General features: G+C 37.6%; 1 protein-coding gene across 2 annotated transcripts in view; it reads left to right on the top strand.

The window, feature by feature from the left end:
- Window positions 1-23,704, top strand: part of LOC106506120 (uncharacterized) — a 396,310-nt gene that overhangs the window by 45,691 nt on the left and 326,915 nt on the right. The window lies entirely within an intron of this gene.

Here is a 23,704-nt window from a genome sequence, read left to right as displayed (position 1 = left end):
GCCCTGGAGGGCTGTTTCCTGGAGGGCTTTTTAAACAGATTGCTGAACCCACCTCCAGAGTTTCTGATTTAGCTGATGGCTGTAGGACCTGACGGTCTCTAACAAGCTGCCAGGTGATGTCAGTGTTTCTGGTCCAGAGTACACACCTTGAAAACAACTGCTGTAGGTTTTCTTGACCCAGGCAGAAAGGGATTCAGAAAGAAAATAATGAACATCTGTTGGTCTTTTATTATATGGTAGACATTGTATTTATTTTTTGATTGAAGAATAGTTGATTTATTACAATGTTGTGTTCATTTCTGCTGTGCAGCAAAATGATTCAGTTATACATACATATATGTATATATATTCTTTTTTAATGTTCTTTTCTATCATGGTTTATCATATAATAATGAATATAGTTTCCTGTGCTATACAGTAGGACCTTGTTGTAATACATTCTATATATAATAGTTTGCATCTGCTAATTCCAAACTCCCATTCCACGTCTCCCACCACTCCCCATCCCACTTGGCAACCAGATATCTGTTCTCTAAGATGTATTTATTAACAACAATGCTGAGAACTATGTTGCACTGCTATTACCTATTTTACAGGTGGAAAACCTCAGATTTATGAAACTGAAACTATTTGCTATGGTGTTTTTGATAGTAATTGTCAGACATGAAATCTATGTCCGAGGCTGCCTGATAGTAAAGATTGTGCTATTCTATTCTTCCTTGGTTCAGTCTGTTTAGGTGGTGTTTAAATGTCTTTATGTTGCTGGCTATCATGGTACTTAGTTTTGAACATAGTCTCATTTAGTAAGATAATATTGAATTACTTCTATCTCAATATAATTATATTTCAGTATAATTAGGTTCTTTTAGATATGGTAGGGGTCACAAAGGTTAATAAGTTCTGATGTGTTTTCATGGAATCTGCTTCTGTTTGTGTATGTATCTCTAAAGCAAGGCAGATTATAAATGCCATAGGGCAAGAATAATCAAAGGACTATAAGGGTCTATAGGAGGGAAGGATTTCTTCCAGAGGGTGGAAGGGATCTTGTGAACTGGACTATACAGAGTGAGGAGTCTTTGGAGAAAAGTTGAAAGGAAGCAGCACGTTTGGAATATTCAGCTGCAGTTCACCACTGAGAAAATTGGTTTGATCCATATTTTTTTTTAATTTAAAATATCATTGGGACATGCTAATTCTTCTAAAGGTTAATTAACTAATGCTTTGTGTATTATGATAAGGATTAATTTTGAGATGGTGCTGGGGGAATGATGAGGAAGTGAAAGTATTATGTGAATTTTCTGCTAGATCCCTTTCCCATGAGAAAGTTAAATCCCACAGCAGGGATGGTACCAAATTCCAAATGACATTTCTAAGTAGATTGTTTAAATCTTCATTCTAGTTGTTCTTTAATCTGAAAATGTAATAGCTAACAATTATATAGAGTGCATACAGATGAAAATGATCTATATAGATTGTGATTTAAAATGTTTGACCTTTGGTTGGTTGGCCCAGTGGAGTAGCTTAGTCCCTCCAAGTAGGAAAAGAGTTGGAATTTCTCTTGAAGAAGGATCTCCTAGCATCTTGTGCCTTCCATAAAATAGCTGGTAGTTGTTAAAAAGCTAATATTTTCCAGAAATAAATGGAGCTGTTTTCATGATGCTTTATTCACACAAACATGTCACGGTGAAGTCAGTGTGTAACCTGCCTCATAAATTTAATTGGGTTTTGAATCTCACTTTATAGTAATCACTTGCTTGGGGACTGTCCAAAATATGGGCTTGAAACTGCCAATAAAACCACTAGTTGACATCTATAACGACCTTACTGTGAGGTGTCCAGGTTTTTGTTTTTTTTTTTTTTTTTTTCAAATTTTCGCCTCAGTATTCCTCCGTTTGCTTCACCCACATTTCAGTGATTCTAGGATATGTGAAGGTAGACAGATGTCACCAGACAGAGCCTGACCACCAGCCCCGGTGCGCTCTCTGTTGGCCCCAGAAGTGAGGTCATTATGGGTGTAGACTCTGCATTTAGACTACTTGTACCAGGATTTGCAATTCCACCTCCTACTAGGGAGCAGCATCAGAGAATTATTGCTGTTTGAGAGCACAAAGAGCATGAATAGACTTTGCAGTCAGCTTGTTCAAATACAAGCTTTTCTTGAATGAGCGAGGAGCATTCTTGAATGAGTTCCTAAACTTTGAGGCAAGGGCTAGGAGGGCCAGGAGCGGGGGGTGGGGGTGGGCAGGGAGTGTGTGTGTAGAAGAGACGGATATGGAGGACTTGGAACATGGTGGGGATTCCAAGAAGATATTGATACTTCAAGGCTGCGTTTGATAACCTAAGGTTAGAAGGGTCCCGCAGAATTGCTGTGGACATTCTGGTGGGATAGAAATCAGCAAAAAATTTGGCTACTTCCAGATGAGTGTTCTGTTACATTCTCAGTGGGAGTCCACTTCTAACCTGTGTTCACTGAATCTCTCCCATCCACTGAGGTTTCCAGCCCTGTGTATGCTTTCCACTTGGTCTGTAGCATCCAACATGAGGTTGAGAGTAACAACCATCAGAGGCAAAGCATTTGTGTGCGCGCGCGCGCGTGTGTGTGTGTGTGTGTGTGTTGATATAGAAATCTGAACTATAAAATTCAGGTACACATGACGTTTTTTGCAGTCAGAATTCATAGTGAAATCCTGCTGGTTCTTAAGACTGACTTTCCTGACAGAGTGTGGTTTTAAGTTTAATATTTGTGGGGAGAAGGTTACCAAGCATGGTAAAGGGTTCTGGTTGTTTCAGTGCAGATTAGTAAAACCTGTCATTTGAAGGTTATTCATCATATATTAAAGCCACGTCTTTTCAAGAATCTTCGAAGCACAAGGATATTTTCATGGTGGTGTGTTAGATTCTTAACATTTTCTAATTTTCATTTCTGAACCAAGTACATGTTTAACTGGCCTGGTTTGATTGTAATTGCCCATGTGTGTGTGTGTCAGCAAATGATTATATTGCTCCTTTCCTACCCCTTGAAATGTGGAATTAGAATATTCAGAAGAGAACACATTTTAAGTTCATAAACATGTCAAGTTATGGGCATTGGGATCAATAATATTGAACCCTAAGGCATAGTTTTCAGACTGAATTAGCTGGGGTTTGCTTACTTTTAAGACACTGAACAATAAGATTTGGACAGGGAGGGAGATGGGAGAAAGGCATGAAATGAAACACCATCATAGATCCTCTAAATCTGTAGCTTCCCTCTTTTCTTGAAACAGAGCTAGGTATAAAAAACAGTCATACTTAATGTGACTTAAATGGAATTTCTGTTTTAATAATCATCCTACATATTGCCTGTTTCCACTTTTTCACAGTCTCTTAAATTTCATCACCTAGTGTTTATTTTCCAATATTATAATTCAAGATGTCATGTTTTAAAACTTCAGTCGACTTGCTAAAACCTTTCTGGTTCTGTCAGACTTGTTAACTAAAGAAGAATAAGACTTTTCACTCCAACTTGATCCAATTGCTTGAAGTGAAAAAATAAGGAAAAACAATTTTGACAAGTAGCACTGTTAGAAATGAGCTGAAATATCAGTGGATTTATTGAAGACTCCTCTGTAGAAAAATTTTGTCAGTAGATAATAAGGGTTAGCCTTCCAAAGCTTATCAATATTTTTCAAATGAATCCTAAAGAATGGTTGTATTTGTCACAAAAGTATACTTGTGATTTGGAAAACGTTGTGTTCAGTGTAATGACTTTAGCACTTGCCAGAGCGTTTTACATAAAATTATGCATTAAGAATCTCTAACATATTTGACAACAGGAACATTTTTTTCTCTTGGTTCTTATTTTAGAGCTAAGCTTCAGTGGAGACATTTAAGAAAGCTAATTTAGATGGCTTACTTTCATATTGATTGTTTCAACCTAATGAGTAGATTAGGGCACATAATTAACTTTAAAAAAATTTTTTTGGAATATAGTTGACTTACAATGTTGTATTAGTTTCAGGTATACAACAAAGTGAAATATTATATATAAATTTGTGTGTGTATGTGTATCTGTTATTTTTTTCCTCTATAGGTTATTACAAACTATTGAGCAGATTTCCCTCAGCTATACAGTAGCCTCTTGTTAATCATCTGTTTCATACAGTAGTGTGTATATGTTATTCCCATTCTCCTGATTTCTCCCTCCACCTAGAAGTTTTGCCTGTGATAACCATAAGATTTCTTTTGAAATCTGTGAGTTTGTTGCTGTTTTATAAATATGTTCTTTTGTGTCATTTTTATTAGATTCCACGTATAAGTGATACCATATGGTATTTGTCTTTCTCTGTCTGACTTACTTCACTCCGTATGATCATCTCTAGGTCAATCCATGTTGCTGCAAATTTCATTCTTTTAATCTTTTTAATGGTTGATTAATAAGCCTTTAAAGAATGGTGTTATGAAGGCTCATGACATGACCATGATTTGCAGCTTGGTGTCCTTGTCAGAGAGAGTCCTAAGTGGAGCAGAGGATCAAGCCCAAAATAAATTTTAAAAAGCCTTGGAATATATACTCTTAGTTATTACCTATGCAGTAATTCTTCTACCTAATAATGCTTCTTTCTAATACCAATGTGGAGGGTGGGGGGCGGGGGAAGCAGTGTAGTGTTGCTTGTAATAATTCTGTGGCCCCTTTTACAGTTTATCTTGCAGCGAGGGATGGCCAGGCAACTCATTTATGGTCAGTGACAAGAATGGGAACACTGTTAGTAAAGGTTGAGCATTCTGAAGGAAATGGAGTTTTGAGGTACCAGACTTTTCCATTTGTATTTGCATCGGATGTGTTTAGACTCCTTGTAAAGGTGAGGCGAGGACAATAAGAATGAAGATAGCAGGGCAGGATAGGTGGAAAAAAATGGTTTCTTAATGGCATTACTGAGCTATTGCCCTAACTGTAGAGGTGTTCATCGCCAGACTGTTGTAAATCCTAAATGTCTTCACAGTAGACATCTATTTCTTAGGTAGCTTAAAACGTCATATATGTATATTTAAGTTATTAGCATTCAATGATGTAAGCTATTGTATCTCATTTTCTTTTTAAAAAATTTTAATTGAAGTATAGTTGGTTTAAAGTGTTGTGTTATTTCCTAATTTATCCCTCCCACCTTTCTTTTATGGTAAATATAAGTTTTTTCTCCATGTCTGTGACTCTGTTGCTATTTTGTAAGTAGATTCCACACATAAGTGATGTCATATGATATTTGTTTTTGTATGATTTACTTCATTTAATATGATTATCTCTAGGTCCATCTATGTTGCCGCAAATGACATTATATCATTCTTTTTTATGGCTGAGTAATATTTCAGTATTGCATTATGTGGTAACATATACCACATTTTCTTTATCCATTCAACTGATGATGGACATTTAGGTTGTTACCATGTCTTGCCTATTGTAAATAGAGCTGCATTGAACCTTGGGGTGCATGTATCTTTTTTGATGATGGCCGTTCTGACTGGCATGAGATGATACCTCATCACACTTTTGATTTGCATAACATTTACTAATCAGCAGTGTTGAGCCATCTTTTCATGTGCCTTTTGGATGTCTTCTTTGGAGAAAAGTCTATTTAGGTCTTCTGCCCAGTTTTTGATTGGTTTATTTTTAGTTATGTTTGAGTTGTTTCTATATTTTGGAAATTAAGCATTTGTCAGTTGCATCATTAGCAAATATTTTCTCCCATTCCACAGGGTGTATTTTCATTTTGTTTATGGCTTCCTTTGCTGGGCAAAAGCTTATAAGTTTGATTTTGTCCCATTTGTTTATTTTTACTTTTACTGCTATCGCTTTGGGAGATTGACCTAAGACAATATTGCTACACTCTATGTCAGAGAATGTTTTGCCTTTGTTCTCTTCTAAGAGTTTTGTGGTATTGTGTCTTATATTTAAGTGTTTAACCCCTTTCGAGTTTATTTTTGTGTGTGATGTGAAGGTGTGTTCTAACTTCCTTGATTTACATGCAGCCATCCAGCTTTCCCAGTACCACATGCTGAAGAGATTGTCTTTTCTCTGTTGTATATTCTTGCCTGTTTTGTCAAAGGTTAATTGACAATAGATGTGTGGATTTGAAATAGGTAATTTTTAATATCTAGTCCATGTCTAAGATTCTAGGTACCAGATACTAGTTACCAGAAAGGACAAGTAGAGGCACTGTTGTTGGAACTAAAAGGGGTTAATGAAAGTGGTGTATTGCAAATAGAAGTTATAATGGCCTCATTAGTTTGGGAAACTATTTGTAAGACTGAGTCCAACCTAGTGAGAATAATTTTGAGTTAGAAGCTGGTATTGCTAATGAACTTAGTAAAAAGGTGGTTCTGTTGATAGATTAGTTTAAGCCACTTATTCAGTAAATGCTTTTGACCAAATATTTTTGACTATGAGCAAACCCCTAATGGGCATCATAATAGGAACAGAGTTGAATTAGACATGGGTCCTACCAGCAAAGAACTTATCCTGATGATGGCCCAGACCACACTCCCGTCCCTTTGGGATCTGTTTGCTTAAGCCTGAGTTTCAACCCCCATCCCTCTCATGCACCAGCAGATGCATTTCTTGGGCTGGGATATTCACAGAGGTGGCCACAGCTGTGCTGGTGTCTGTCGGTTCTGCCTGCTGCAAGCTAGTCACTGTCCTCCCCTCTGAGCCTCGGAAGCTTCCTTTCTCTCCCAGATGATCTCCTAGCCAGTAAAGCAGGTTCCTAGGGTGAGGAAACCTTTCCTCTTTCACAGCTCTCTCCCACGGGTTCAGGTTCAGTGCTGATTTCTTATTTTTTTTCCTTCCATCCTACTGGGTTACAGGGTGATCTTTCTTGCAGCTTTAGTTGTGTGAGGTTTGCCAGCATTTGGCAGGTATTCTATGAGATGTATTTTGATATATTTGTGGGAAGAGGTGAGCTTGCTGTCCTTCTATTCCACCATCCTGATCTCCACCCACCTCATATTCTTTTGGCAGCATCTGTTTTTCATATTGCAAGTGTTCAAAGACAGCAAGGAACTCTTTTGAATGTTTGAACCATAAGCAGGAAAGTTGATAAATTTTTCTAACTTAAGCAGCTTTCAAAGGGTTTTAATTTGAACCTCCTTTTGCTTTTTTTTTTTTGCATGATTACTATGCAGACAAAAGACCCCTAAAAAATTTGACTCGTGTGCCTCCAAGCCACTAGGGTAGGATCTGTACTTTTTTAACCAAAAAAAAAAAAAAAAAAAAAGAAAAAAAGAAAAAAGAAAAACAGCATATACTATGCAACGCAGCTAATACATTAGGGTCATTATTTACTTTAAAAGGTTGAACATTTGGTTAAGGCTTTTGGTTAAAGCTTTGAATTTCCTGGTACTGTTTCAAATAAGATTGTTCAACTAAGTTATTCAGAGCCTTTGAAGTGAATCAATATTTTGCATTGTTTATAGTCTGCCTTCCTCTTCCCTCTTCCTTTCCTTTCTTTTTTCTGCCTTCCTCCCTCTTTTTTCCTTTCTTTCTTTCTTTTCTTTCTCTTCCTTCTTTCCCCCCCTTCTCTCTCCCTCCCCTCCTCTCCCCTCCCCACCACTTCCTTTTTAAGTTCTACTTGCTGCTGTTTTGTATCCAAACAGGTGTGCAGCTTAGCTAGCAAGGATTCTAGGAGATGCTTACAGGTTTGGGAGAGCTAAGAAATTCTTTGTAGAATCAATGGTATCACAGAGTGCTATGAAATCAGAGATTCAGGGGATGCAGTATTGAGATACACTGCATGGTAAGGCATATTATTTGACATGCTTTTAATTTGTGGACACTGTAGACACACTAGTTGATATACACAACTCTGCCTTCAAATTATCATAACTTTTGTGGTCAATTAATCTTTGACAAAGGAGGCAAGAACATAAAATGGGAAAATGACAGTCTTTCAGCAACTATTGCTGGGAAACCTGGACAGCTGCTTGCAAATCAATGAAACTAGAACACACCCTCACACCATGCACAAAAATAAACTCAAAATGGCTGAAAGACTTAAATATAAGACAAGACACCATCAAACTCCTGGAAGAGAACATAGGCAAAACATTCTCTGACATCAACCTTACAAATGTTTTCTCAGGTCTGTCTCCCAAAGCAATGGAAATCAAAGCAAAAATAAACCAGTGGGACCTAATCAAACTGACAAGTTTTTGCACAGCAAAGGAAAGCAAAAAGAAAACAAAAATACAACTCACAGAATGGGAGAAAACAGTTTCAAATGATACAACTGACAAGGGCCTAATCTCTAAAATATACAAACAACTTATACAACTCAACAGCAAAAAAGCCAACAACCCAATTGAAAAGTGGGCAAAGGACCTGAGTAGACGTTTCCCCAAGGAAGATATATAGATGGCCAACAAGTACTTGAAACAATGCTCAACATCACTGATTATTAGAGAAACGCAAATCAAAACTACCATGAGATACCACCTCACACCAGTCAGAATGGCCATCATTAATAAGTCCACAAATAACAAATGCTGGAGTGGGTGTGGAGAAAAGGGAACCCTTCTGCACTGTTGGTGGGAATGTAAGCTGGAGAACAGTTGGAGGTATCTTAGAAAACTGTATGTAGAACTTCCATGTGACCCAGCAGTCGCACGCTTGGGCATATATCCAGACAAAACTTTCCTTAAAAATGATGCATGCACCCGCATGTTCATTGCAGCACTATTTTTAATAGCCAAGACATGGAATCAACCCAAATGTCCACTGGTAGGTGATTGGATTAGGAAGATGTGGTATATATACATAATGGAATACTACTCAGTCATAAAAAAGAACAAAATAATGCTATTTGCAGCAACATGGATGGAACTAGAGACTCTCATCCTGAGTGAAATAAGTCAGAAAGAGAAAGACAAATACCATATGATATCACTTATATCTGGAATCTAATATAGGGCACAAAGAAAAGAAAATCATGGACTTGGAGAATAGACTTGTGGTTGCTAAGGGGGAAGGGGAGGGAGTGGGAGGGACTGGGAGCTTGGGGTTAATAGATGCAGAATGTTGCCTTCAGGATGGATTAGCAATGGGATCCTGCTGTGAAGCAATGGGAACCCTGTCTAGTCACTTATGATGGAACACGTAATGTGAGAAAAAAGAATGTATACATGTAGAACATAGGCAAAACATTCTCTGATATCAACCTTACAAGTGTTTTCTCAGGTCTGTCTCCCAAAGCAATGGAAATCAAAGCAAAAATAAACCAGTGGGACCTAATCAAACTGACAAGTTTTTGCACAGCAAAGGAAACCAAAAAGAAAACAAAAATATATATATAAAAAATTATATATATATAAATGAAAAAAATTATCAAAACTATTTGAAGGAGGAAATACTTTGAAAATACGCAGATATCCTGTTTCTTCTTTTTACTGTTTCAGAGACCTTGAAGTCATGTATTTCAAGAAACAAAGAGTACTATAGTGTTCTAATGGTGATGTTCTAGTTTCCTCATTTCTTCTGTATGTGAGATTCTCCTTTATCCTTTCTCCACTTATTTATTCAGTTATAAACTTCTATCAGCAGGGACTGATGCGTATGTATTTTATTCTTGTATGGCTTGGATTATGATCTATATTTCTATTATTTATTTTGCTCAAATTACTCCTGTGACCCCTAGAAACTCCTTCAGTTTACCTCCTGTGCCCATTCTATTTGGAGGGATGGGAAGGAGGCTTCCCTGCTTTCTAGCACCAAAAGATATTTGTGGGTCATTTTGTCTTTTGCTTATATCAGTCCTGAAAAGAACCAGCTCTCTAAGAAGGTTGCTTGGTTAGAGCATGGTATTTAAAAACTAAGGTCCAGCTGTTAGATGTTCTCATTACTACTGTGGTGTGACAGCTACTAAGCTCACTAGAATGCACACATGTGCACAGATAAACACCCATCTATATATAATTATCTCTATGTCCATTTCTGTGGGTATACACACACACACACACACACACACACACACACACATTATATATAGTAACATCTCTAATTCCAGCCTAACACCACAGGCTTTATTTATTCTAGTTTTACTCTTTTCTTATGTTTAACCTCTTTCTCTGAGAGAAACACTCACTGAATACATATAGAATTTGTTAGTGTTGGTTAAGTCTTAACACTGTTCAATCAAGAATGGTTTATAAAGTTATTTAGTTCGCTTTCTTTCTTCCTCACCCCCTTTAGAAGGGTGAGATGACTTACTGGCAGCACAGAATACTTTGTCACAGTCTAGAGTTCCCTGCTTTGATTTCCTTGCATATCTTGGTATATTAGGAAAAAGTTTCCAAATGGTAAAATTCATTCTTTATGTTACATAATTCTTTGTCATAGAAAAATGCCTAAAATCACGTTTTTACCACCACAATACTGTGTAGAACAATTCTATCACCCCTAAAAGCCCTTTGTGCTATTCCCTTCAGTCAATAACCCACTGCATCCGTATTCCTGGCTGCTATTAATCTGTCTTCTCCCTGTGTAATTTCTAATTACACATTAAATTAAATTCCAAATTAAATCATATGTTGTGTAACCTACTGGTTATGGCTGCTTTCACTCGGCAAAATACTTTTGAGATTTATTAATGTTATGTATATCTATTGTGTGTTTGCTTACTGATCTCTCTCTCTCTCTTTCTCTCCATCTATCTACCTGTCTATTTATCTATCTACATAATAGCACGCCACTTTCAGATTAGCACCTACTAAAACATTGCCGTTTTAGTCTAAAATTTGCTATCTCTCATCTCCAATATCTTAAGGTCCTATTTTTTTCTTTCCAAAGGAGATTTCTTATCTGTAAATTGAAGCTCATTTCATTTTAAAGTAAAATAGCTAAAAGTAGTGTCAGGTAGGGGGAAGCTCTTGTATGTGAGAGATTAGAGAATGTTGATCAGAAGAAAAGCTGGATCTAATTGAAAATACAATCAATTTAGCAAATTGCTGTATTAATTTCTAATGATGGTCTAATATAAAAGACCATATTAAAATTTTTTTCATGAAGATTACTTCTTTCATCATCACAAAAACCCTGTCTCTTTAAAATTGGCCTGTGTTTACTAAACTTTGTCTATATGCCATAATCTGTGCTGGGTGCTATTATATCTTGTGTAATCCTCTCCTTTTCAAAGGGATTTTGTCTCTAAAATATCTTACTTGTATTGGACAGCGTTCATCTCAAGAATCAGAATAAATGTATAATTCATTTTTTTAAAAAGACTGCATGATACTGCATGAAAATCCTAAACTTTTGATTGTTTTTAGGAAACTTTGAGGAAACCATGATTAGAAAAATTTATCTAATTGATAAATCTATTTTTTTTTTTTTTTTGTCTTTTTGCCTTTTCTAGAGCTGCTCCTGCAGCATATGGAGGTTCCCAGGCTAGGGGTCAAATCCGAGCTGTAGCTGCCAAGCCTACGCCAGAGCCACAGCTACACAGGATCTGAGCCTTGTCTACAACCTACACCACAGCTCATGGCAACACCGGATCCTTAACCCACTGAGCAAAGCCAGGGATCAAACCCACAACCTCATGGTTCCTAGTCGGATTCGTTAACCACTGCGCCACGATGGGAACTCCCTAAATCTAATTTTTTGTCTTGACTTTTCTTAAGGTCTTTGGTGCAGAGGCTGGATCTTGTTAGGGTATAAGGGTTAATATTCTTGCTTATACTCCAGGAGTCTATCACTTTTAAGTCAGAGGTCAAAATAATGGCAGTCCATCCCCAAGGATTCAGTCTAAGGAAAATAATTGTATAATATTTGTAACTATTTCCCCTGTGTTATGAATGCCAAGGTCTGGAGAAGAGGAAGGAGTCCTTCTTGGTTCCTATTTTGGGAAAAAAATTAATCTTTCTATTAATAATTTATTTTGGAAACATCTTGGGGCTGTTTTAGTCTAATCAGAGATCAGTAAGATCTATAAATCTGTCTTCCCACCTCTGAAATGTTTGAAGAAGATTAAACATCTGAAATCATCAAAAGATCTATAGCTTGGGAGTTGACAGAACTAAATTTTCATCCCAGTTTTATCACTCATCTAATTTTGTTCCTGGAAAAAATTTTCCATGTCTATGGGCACCAGGTACCTCAATTATAAAATGACAGAAATAGAACTGAACAGTGCCAAGGATAGCTATACAATTCTGTGGTAAAGCCCTCTTTCCTATCTTAAAAATTGCCAAGCAGGAGTTCCCTCATGGCCTGGAAGTTAAGTACTCAGCACTGTCACTGTTGTGGCTCGGGTTACTCCCGTGGCTCACTTTTGATCTCTGACCTGGGAACTTCCACATGCTGCAGGTATGGCCAAAAAAAAAAAAAAAAAAAAAAAAAATCTGCCAAGCAAAGTAATATCATATCTTTCACAATAAGTTATCCCCAAACTTGTAGAGACGATATATACCTTGTGCTCTACCTAAGGTGTTTTAGGATATAGGAACATGAATCAGACATATTCAAAGTAGTCCCCATTCAAGCTCCTTCATCGTATTTAGGAATTGTTTTGTCAGTCAAGACCTCAGTGGCTGTAATAATGGTTGGTACCTGGTAGTGCAGTGATCCAAGAAAAGTCAAAATACTGTAGTAGTTAATCATATGGGTTCTTTAATCGTGTGAACTTAGGCAAGTAATTTCACCTTTTGAGTCTTAAATTTTCTCACCTGTGAAATTATGCTGTACTAAACCAACCTACTGACATCAAGGAAAATACAAAATGAGGCCTTCTGTGTAAATCATGTTGCTTGTACATGATGGAGATTCAGTACATTTTAGCTATTATTTTTACTCATCCAAATATTTTTAACTGGAGCCATAAAGTAGTGTTTAAAATATAACTGATATTGGAGTTCCCATTGTGGCTTAGCACAACGTTGTCTCTGTGAGGATGCAGGTTCTATTCCTGCCCTTGATCAGTGGGTTAAGGATCCTGCATGGCCACAAGAGTGTAGGTTGCAGATCCAGCTTGGATCCATTGTTGCCATGGTTGTGGTGTAGGCTCCAGCCACAGCTCCAATTTGACCCCAGGCCAGAAACTTCCATATGCTACAGCTGCAGCTGTAAAAAAGAAAAAAAATATATATATATAGCATATAAATAAAAAATATATAAAACATATAAAAAGAGTGTGTGTGAATGAATATATATATGTGTGTGTGTATATATATATATATATATATATATATATATCTCCTGTGACCTCTCCTGTGACCTTTTATATATATATATATAAAACTGAAATTTCCAGATGGAGTATGGTATTAAGGTATTTTCCCCACTTTATTTTCCTTTTATAAGTATGAACATCATTAAATTATTCTGATAAGCACCAATACTCTATACTTCTACCTTTACCCTATTATTATATTTTTGGTTTTTTTTTAAGGAATACTTTATTTCACATAATATTTCCCTTGTGAGAAATTTTGAGATCTAAGAGAGTGTTTTTACTGATCATTTGGTTTCCATTCTGCTGACGAGGGAGACTTGTAGTTAGCCTATTCAGATCTAGCAGTTTGTTAAACCCAGACCTGTCATTTATTTATTTTTTTTTCAAATGGTTATTAAGCACTTACTCTGTGTCACGTAAACTTCTAGTTGCAATAGTAAATAGTGAGAAAATTAGGAAATCAAACTTTTCTTTAGCCTCAATGAATGAAAATCTGCTACCTACATGAAGTCACCCCTCTGAATGCCAAAATTTAAATTCTCCCAAGACCCGGGAAAGCTCTCCATAAGCTTTTTATCCCCCCCTCTTCTTGGATTCCCCTCCTTTAATTTTAGATTTCTAATCCGCACCTCTCTTTGCGTTTTTCTCTTTCCTTACTCTCTTTATGGAAGGAATGTGGCACAACGTGCAATTAAAAAAAAGTCACTTTGTTTTTTACACTAACAAATTATCTTTGGGTTTGCAAGATACCCTGAGTGGGTCTGGAGAGTTTATAGAGAAATCAAGGCAGCACTACATCTGTCTAATTAGAGAGATGTACTCATAAAAGGTGACCAATGTCTGCTGGAATGGGAGCAGGATTGAAGAGGAAGCAAATCCTTCCTCAGCTGTTTTCTGAGGTTAATTTTGGGGTGGTTATTACACAGGCTCCAATCTATGTAGGGAGCACCTTGCTGCTACTCAGGAAAGGAGAAGATACATTTTTTTTCACTCCCAATTAAGTACTCAAATTATCCTCCCTCCCTCCTGTGACATAATTCATGTCAGATTTAAGGAAAGCAGATTGCCAATTTCCCGAAGAATGGCTGAGACCTAATCCCTTTAGTGTATAGAAGTCCTATTCCCTGGTTGCATGTTAGAATCACTTGGGGAGCTGCTACAATTTCTTATGACTAGAGCTCCAACCTAAGACCAATCACTGGCCATTCAGCATCCTCTCAAATTGAAATTGAAAGGCAGGAGATAGATCTCAGTGATAAACATATCAGCATTGAAAACCGTTGGCCTATGTTTCCTACCATGCCTGTTTGATGGGCCAAATGAAAGCTATTCTACCTTCTGCTTTGCAGCATAAATACTCATACAAATGCTTAGAACTGGTACAGACTCACAGAAACACACAACAGAGACCAGGCAAGGAGAGGAAAACAATATTAGAAACCTGCAGGGCATATACACACTCTGGGGCATCCAGACTCATTCCTAGAACCTCCCAAACAGGTTCATAGACATATGCACTCAGATGCAAATGGGCATAGAGAGGCCACAGAAAAGAGATCCCACAGACACAGGTGCATACAGACCTAGGTGGTGGGACACTGAGACACAAACAGATATAATCACACACATATTTGAGTGCATTCAGAAGGATATATGTATAACTTAGCCCCATACACACAGAAAGACTCTAAGAGATGCTCAAAAAAGAAATGCGGAAAAATCACAGAGTGAATCTCATGGTCTGTTACTATCTTAATAAAGCTGTTGGAAAAATTAAAAAAAAAAAAAAACCCTAAGATATCCGTAGACATCCAGCAAAGAGAAACATAAGAGGAGACACACATATGTAGAAATTCTCCTTTAGCAGTTTTTGGGTTTTTTCTATTTGTGTTATGTGTGTTCATGTTCATGGAGTGCCCTTGTGATGTTATTTACTACCTCTTGGTGGATATGCTTTTGTTGAGCTCACTTGAGGACTTCCTGGCCCCTTGCCCAGGTGGGTCATGTGGAAGGCACGAATGGAATTAATAGCCTCCAAAGAGAGAATAATGTGCATTTTGCTGGAAAAGGAGATTTTACTGAAATGTTCCTCTCGTGGGAACCTGAAATTGGAGAAGCAAGTAAACTCAGGTTTGGATGCAGACAGAGATCCAGACAGTGGAATAAACACCCTGTAATAATGGTAATTAATAAATAACATCTCTGTGGCCTTTTATAATAAGTTCTCTTGTATCTACTAACTCAGTTAATCATAGCACAGAGCTGTTTAGTGTGATTTCATTTGATCTTCGGAGCTACCAAGTGAATGAGAATTATTATTACAGCATTTTATACTTGTTGAAATCAATGCCACCAAAGGCTATGTAACATTTTTTAGGTCATCCAGCCACGAAGTTGCTTGTTTGGGAATGAAATTCATGTCTGATGACTCAAGAGTCAGTGCTCTTGGGAACTATGTGCCATGGCCTCTGCAAGCACTGAATTTGGGTTTCATCTTAATGACAGTTCTTCCTTTGCGTGTGAGAAAACTGAAGATCAGAGTGGCTAAGTACTTTGTGTCAAGCTCCAGGGGCACACACACAACTCAAATCTAATATTCTGATGCCTGTTTCAGGACTGATTTCACCAGAGAAATGAGCCTTTGAGAAGATATTTGGAATGCATAAAACTGAAGAAAGATAAGCATGCAGAATGTATAGAGAGCTTCTACAAATTGAGATGAAAAAAGATCACCCACTGGAAAAAATGAGCAAAATATATGAAAATGTAATTCATAAAAGATTAAAGAAAAATGGCCAATAAGTACATGAGAACATGCTTAATCTGACATGTTATCAGGGAAATGCAAATTATAATAATAGAAGGTGTTATCCTATATCGCAAATTATAATAATAGTAAGGTATTATCCTATATCCAGTAATTCTCATGTAAATCTAAAGTCTAACCCCAAAGGACTGGGTAAGGATGTGGCAAATTTAGAAATTGCATATAATGTGGGAATGGACGTTGGTGCATTTTTTTTGGGGGGGTGCATTTTTTGTACTTTTGAACCCATCAAGTCTCTGCTAAGAACATATCTTGATGAAATTTTCATATATGTGCAAAAGAAGATGTATACTTAAATGTCCTTTATATTATTGTACATGGTTGGGAAAAAAATTGAAAACATCTTAAATGATCCTCAACAGCAAAATTGATAAATAAATTGTGATAGAAGCACAAAATGAAATGCTATAATATTGTTGAAATAAATATACTACTACAACACATATCAAATTAGCTAAATGTCCAAAACTTAAAAAAAAAAGTCAAAATGCTACGAAATGTGCACAGTATTATAACTTTTACCAAATATGAAAACATCCAAGATAAAATAATGAATACAGTGATTAGTAAGGAACCTGTAGGGGGAAAAAAAGTATGTTTTTATGAAGGGAGGTAAGTTTGCCAACATCTGGCCCAGGGTGCATGAGCCTGGAGTAGGGAAGTAGGTCTTTGAAAAGCTCAACTTTGTTGTGGAAGCTTTGAATGTTGCTGTGCTTTCATTGTCCCCTCAAGCAACTACTGACGAGGTCTCTTTTCAAGGCTGTTGCCTTGGTGGGGGGGCAGTAGCCATCATAGATTCACATGGAAGATGGTAGTTTCTGGCTTCAAAAATTTTTCCTGAAAAAAACAAGAGTCTTTGCAGCCGGTCCTAAGAGGCAGAAAAACTAGTTGATGTTCTCTTTGGCATGGACATCACGTAGAGGAATAGACTTGGGGTCCAATAAATCATTCGCTAAATTAGATCAACTTTACTTTGTTCAGATGCTTAAAATGACCTTCCTGTCCTCCCTACCCTCTGTCCTTGCCTAGTCTCTGCCTCTCACACACATACACACCTTCTAAAAGTAGGGCTCTGAACATCATACTTCCCTTTTCAAAACTTCCTGGATCTTTATGTTCTCTGAATAGAGTCCAGATCCTCCAATTTTTTCCCTGTTTAAGTAGACTGTATTTTAGAGCAGTTTTTGATTCACAGCAAAACCAAACAGAAAAGTACGAGTTCCCTTATACCCCCTGCCCCTACAAAAGCATAGCCTACCCCACTATTAACATCCCCCCAACAGAGTGGTATGTTTGTTACAAACGATGAATTCACATCAATACCTCATTATTACCCAACGTCCATAATCTGCATTAGGGTTAACTCTTGAGGTCATATGCTCTGTATGTTTTGACAAATGTATATCACGTCTATTCACCACTATGGCTTCATACAGTGTAGTTTCCCTGTCCTGAAAGTTCTCTGTGTTCTGTTCATCTCTCTTCTCCAAGTCCTGACAACCACAGATATTTTTCTGTTTGTTTGTTTGTTTCTTTTCCAGAAAGTCATATAATCCCAACTATATAGTACAGAGACTTTTCAGATTGGCTTCTTTCACTTAGTAATACACAATTAAGTTTCCTCTAGGTTTTTCATGGCTTGATAGCTGACTTCTGATATCACTGGCTAATATTCTATTGTCTGGACATGCTGTAGTTTATTTTTCAATTTACCTACTGAAGAGCATCTGAGTTGTTTCCAAGTTTTTACAATTATGAATGAATGTCCTATAAGCATTCATGTCCAAGTTTTTGTGTGGCCATAAGTTTTTCACTCATTTCAGTAAATTCCAGAGGATGATTGCTGAATCTTATGGTAAAAGTATGTTTAATTTTATACAAAACTGCCAAACTATCTTCCAAAGTGGCTGTACCATTTGTGTCCCCACCAGCAATGTATGAGAGAATTCTCCTTGTTCCATGTCCTCTTCTGCTTTTAGTGTTGTAAATATTCTGGATTCTGTCCATTCTAACAGGTGCGTCATAGTTTATTACTGTTGTTTTAATTTGCATTTCTCTAATGACAAATGACATGGAACATTTTTCATATTCTTCCTTGCCATCTGTATATCTCCTTTGGTGCAGTATCTGTTAAGATCTTTTGCCTATTTTTTAATCAGGTTGTTCATTTTTTTTCTTCTTCTTTTTTTTTTTTTTTTTTTTTTTTTTTGTCTTTCTAGGGCCATTTCCATGGCATATGGCAGTCCCCAGGCTAGGGGTCAAATCGGAGCTATAGCTGCCGGCCTACACCACAGCCACAGCAATGTGGGATCCGAGCCACATCTGCAACCTACACCACAGCTCACAGCAATGCTAGATCTTTAACCCACTGAGGGAGGCCAAGGATCCAACCTGTGTCTTCATGGATACTAGTCAGGTTCGTTACCAATGAGCCGCTTTGGGAACTCTAGGTTGTTCATTTTCATATTGTTGAGTTTTGAGATCTTTTGAGATATATTTGATACAAGCCCTTTATCAGATACATATTTTACAAACATTTTACCCTGCAGAGAAAATGGCTCTTCCTCTCATTCTCTTGATGTTGCCTTTTGCAGACCGTTTCTAATTTTAATGAAATCTAGCCTATCAATTTTTTTAATGGATCATGCTTCCGGTGTTTTACAGCCTCTAATTTTTGACTCCAGCCAACGTTGTACCCTTCCTCACCTCTCCACCTGTTATGTCAACAGGTATTAACTGTGAACTTTGTTGCGAATCCTGGGAATTGAGGCAAAGGTGCTGTTCTCATACAGCACACCTACTAGGGTAGAGACAGACCATGAACATGTGGACAAACAAATGAGAGAACTTCAGAAGATAAAAGTGCTATGAAACCTGTAAAACAAAAATGCAGTTTAATTAGGGACATTAGGCAGGGTGCTCAGGCAAGGCCATATTGGAGGGATGCAATCTAAGCTGATAAAGGAAAGAGTCAGCCATTTAAACATCTGTGGTAGGGATGGGTGAGTTTTCTCTCTTGTGCTCTGGCCCAACTAGCCTCCTTACCCTGAGCACATGCTACTTTTCCAGGTCACTATGGCTTTATCCATGGTGGGTTTTTTTTGTTTTTTGTTTTTTGGTTTTTTTTTTTTTCCTGCCTAGAGCACTTCTGTACTGATACCTGCAATTGAAAGTCCTACCCTGCATTAAATGCCACCTCCTCTCAGACATCATACCTGACTCACCTAATTCATACTGTTTATCTTGCTGCTGCCGATCAAATCATCAAATCAGTAGGAAGATCAGCATATTCTCTCTGTTAGTCAAGGCTGTTTTATTACAAGCTATTGGATCACTGAAGTGGGCATAAGGGAAAAAAAGTAGAGGGCATATATTGGAGTAGTAAGCATGCCATTAAAAACTGATGACTAGTAAGAGCTTTGTAACCCCACCTTCTAACTTTGGAACATATTTTTGGATGGTAGTTTGTTATCTCTGGCACTCTCTACTAGGTGCTTATATGTTGAATACATTTTGTATTTCATTAATCACTATTGTTATTAACTAATACTAATTTAGAACTTATTATGTGTCAAGCCCTTACACATATTAAGTGCTTATATGTTGAATACATTTTGTATTTCATCAATCACTATTGTTATTAACTAATACTAATTTAGAACTTATCATGTGTCAAGCCCTGTGCTAAGAATTGCTTACTCCTGGTCTTATTTAGTCCTGTATGTTGCCTGTGCATTAGACATTATGATTTTTTCCACTTTATAGAAATGTTGTCAGCACACATAGTCACTACAATAATAAGGCAAGGTATTCTTTGGATTAACAATTTGGTGAAGAATTTGCTTTTAAAAACTTTAACTAATCTGACATTTCCTATTGATCTAATTTAAAAAAAAATCGGTAGTGATCAGGGCTGACATGTTGGCTTATGTCAGTTGGGCCTATAACTATTGCTTAGGTCATTGCAGCCCACAGGTTCTGTGCAAGGTCATTTTACTGGCCTCTATTCTTTATCCTTTCCTTAATCTGTATCCTTTTATCTCTCTCTCTCTCTCTCTCTTTTGTTAGTTTTCCTTGCATGCTTACACCTCTTTTCCAAAAATGAGGAGTGCATTTTTCCCTTCTGTTTGCCGTTGTTCTTGGTGTTGTGATCTGCTCCGTCCAATGGAGCATGGGAATAGGTGTCAGGGCTCTGTCTCTAAGTCTTGACATTGAAAGGCCCCATGTGCTTCCACTTCCTCTCCTGTACCCCTGGCATCTCCCCGAGAAGAATTTTCCCTGGATATCAGTCTGGGCCCCAGAATGAACTCATGAATCAGGACTTCCCCAAGTGGGATCCTGCCAAAGGTTGCAACACAAAGTAGGATAGCAACAGCCCTAAGAGCTTAGACCTGAGCTACCCCATGAGAAACAATGTGCATTTTGCTGCATGTCACCATTGGTGCTTGTTGGTTATGCAGCAATAAAACTCAAATGGCTACCTAATTTTTTTTTTTAATTAAGAGTGGAGGTAGAGTGTTTGGAGGAAGTGGTAAACACAGGAATTCATATTTTCCATCAATCCAGCCTTTTTATCCGAAGGCACAGTGTCATTTTCTCCTTTCATTAGGTTTCCTTCTTTTTCTCGTCGTTTCCTCCTGCCTAAATCAGGTTTAATAGGGTTGTTAATGAGAGCTCCATGGTGAAGGTTTTTGCAGATAAAGCATGTCACACTGTGCTGAATCGAGCCCCAGAAGGAACAACCCAGGCAACAAAACAAAAAGAATGAAGAGAAAGCCAGTGTAGATTAGAAAGGTTTGCTTTGCTATCTGAGACTAGATAAGGTACAGACACAGGTTGCTTTCATTCATTCTCCACATTTGGCTGGATCTTCTGCTGGTCCCCAGTTCAGTTTCAGAAAGTATTTCTGGCAAAGAAAGACCCTCTAAGGCACTCGTGTATTGTCAATGCCTAGAGCATTTCAAGATCTTAACAGATGTTGGTCAAGTAAATGAACAAAAGAATCAATGAATGAGTGACTGAACAAATAAACCAACTAATCAATCAATCAATCAATGCACAGAAAAAGAAATTGTCTAGAAAGAAGGTTATCAGTGGTAACAACACCACCAGCAACATGATTTATTAGACATTTGCAGGGTGACGGGACCCACATTCATTGTTCTTTCTTTCCCACCAAATCCTCAGCATGTCCTATTGAGTAGTTGAGATCAGTCCTACAAATTAGAACACTGAGGGCTAACCAATTAGTTCAAAATGAAATAGATAGTAAATGCTAGCTAGGTCTGAGATGCAATTCCTAGCTTCTCTATTTCAAGTAAGTCTCCAGCCTACAGAAACCTACTCTTTGATTTGTTTTTTATTGTTTCTGGCTTATTCCTATTTTACAGATGATACAACTTATACCTAAAATGATATGGAAGACTTAGGTAAGCTCCTTGAATGAGTAAAAGTATAGAGTATGGAGATAGGGAGGATCTAGGCCTTGATCTATGGAAATATCAAAGTTAGAGAAAAGGGATGTAATTCTAAGGCCAAGGGCCCCAAGATTGGAAGCAACACCAGTGCAACACTCTGAAATCAGGTCCCAGTAGCCGTAGAAGGCTCAGTCACCGGCAATCTTTGCTCTGCCGTGCTGACTCTCTCTTCTGAAGGTGAGGATCTGACTGTTCTGCCGCTTACTCAGACCGCGTTTCTGGAAGCATGTCATTGTCTCTACACACTGTGATTCTTGTAAAGAAGGGCTTGGATTTCTTTTCAACAAATACTCTTTCTTCACTCTGTTCACTGCCAAGTCTGCCGAGAATTACACTGCTTAGAACTTTATTATCCTCGTCCAGGATTTCGGAACCTCATCAGTCTCACCCTTCTCCTTCTTCTTCCTCCCCTTCCTCCCCTCCTCCTCTTTCCTCCCCCTCCTCTTCCTCTCCCTCCCCCAGTCCCCCAATCCCCCTTCTCCTCATTCTCAAGATTCTAGGGTTGTCTTAAGTTAGTTCATCAATCAGTTACACCTTTCTGTGAACAATTATCTGATTCCACCTCAAGAACAAATGTTAATTGAATGGTGATTGATGGAAAGGAAATAATGAAAGACCCAGGAGTAGTAGGGGACAGGAAGATTTCCACTGTAGTGATATTGACAGTGACAGCAAAGACTTGGAATGACAAAGGCTAATTGCCCTTTATTTACATTTTCCCTCCTACCTTCTCTTGGTATTCAGATGTTTCCTATAGATTTGAATGTATGTTTTCATCATCTAATTCAGCAATAAGGATGTTAAGAATCCTTCACATTTAATGTCTTTTGGGGAATATCAAAATAATGCATTCCTGCATGTTAAGAAGTTCAGGTCTTGTGATTCTTTCATAACCCAGATCTTTTCTTGCTAATGTGGGCTTAGTTCATCCTACATGAGACAGACAGGTAAGAAAACACCTTTCTTCAAGAATTTGAAAGTACTCAGCCATGCAAGGTCACAATTTAGGTGAAAGACTAATAACATTCAATCTAAAAGTGAACTGTCAATTATTTATTTTCTGTAAAAGATGGAGGATTCAGCCATTGAAGCTTTGTTAAGGATTTAATTGTCAGATGCTAACAGATTTGGGAAAGGGAAGGCTTCCGTTAGTTTAATTTAAAAAATGGAGATTAAAGTACTATTTTGTTTGTGCTACCTCAGGTTGTAAGTACCATGTTCGTTCATTTGTATAAAACAGTGAATTTCACTGGCTCTCAAACTGTCAAGGGCCAGTAGGGTTTCTCAAGGATCTCCCTGGGGGCAGTTTCCTCCACCCATCAATCCTTTCAATCATTTGTGTCCACTCAAGAGCAGGATAACTGTTTGGCCCCATTTTCACTGCCAATTATTTTCCACGACAGATTTTTTTTTTCACGTTTAACAGGTTCTGTGGGAGAATAATGCCGTTTTGGTCATAGATGGGTCCACATTTCATTGATGGGTCCATTAGCCACTGGAAATGATACCTAGGAGGAAAATTCTCCTTAGGAGAACGGCAGGTAATTTGTATTCAACAGTATTTCCCTCGGGATCAGAGAGGCTTACTTTTGAGGAAATTTAAAGAAGTTCCAATAAATAAAAGAACTCCTATACGTTTACCATATTGTGCTCTATGAGCCTTATTCTTCATGTTCCTTTATATTTGTCATCATATTTACTTAAACATTTTTACATTTTTTTCCATCACATAGATTGTGAGGATTGTTTATCAGGTGTTATCTCTGTCTTATAAATGAGGAAACTGAATCTCAGAAAGTTTCAGTGGCTTGCCCTGCATTAGTCTCTCATTTGTCCCATTTCTCCCTCACATGATGGCCAGAAGGATTCTATTCCTTTCCTAGGGCTACTCAAACATAGAATGCAAAGTACGTCTACCTTGTAAAAGCAGAAAGGATTGTCTTATTTGTATATCTTCTGGAGGCTAGAGTCTGAAATCAGCATGTTGGCCGGGGTGGTTCTGAGGGCTGTGAGGAAGGACTGGTTCCCAATCTTCACATGATGCATATACAGGATATAATCCCTTATGTGAGTTTGCATCCAGATATCTTTCTATGAGGACATGAGTTACATTGAAATCCATCCTAATTACCTCATTTTAACATTAACTCTGTAAAGACCCTACCTCAAAAATAAGATCTCAGGGGTTCCCATTGCAGCTCAGCGGT

Source organism: Sus scrofa, chromosome 14 (assembly GCF_054392235.1).
Source record: "Sus scrofa isolate SSC_HxYL_T2T_F1_AM1 chromosome 14, Sscrofa_HxYL_maternal_Yorkshire_Landrace_v2.0, whole genome shotgun sequence".
Lineage (NCBI taxonomy): Eukaryota > Metazoa > Chordata > Mammalia > Artiodactyla > Suidae > Sus > Sus scrofa.
The sequence above is the reverse complement of the archived record's forward strand: the minus strand, read 5'-3'. Positions and strand labels throughout refer to the sequence as shown.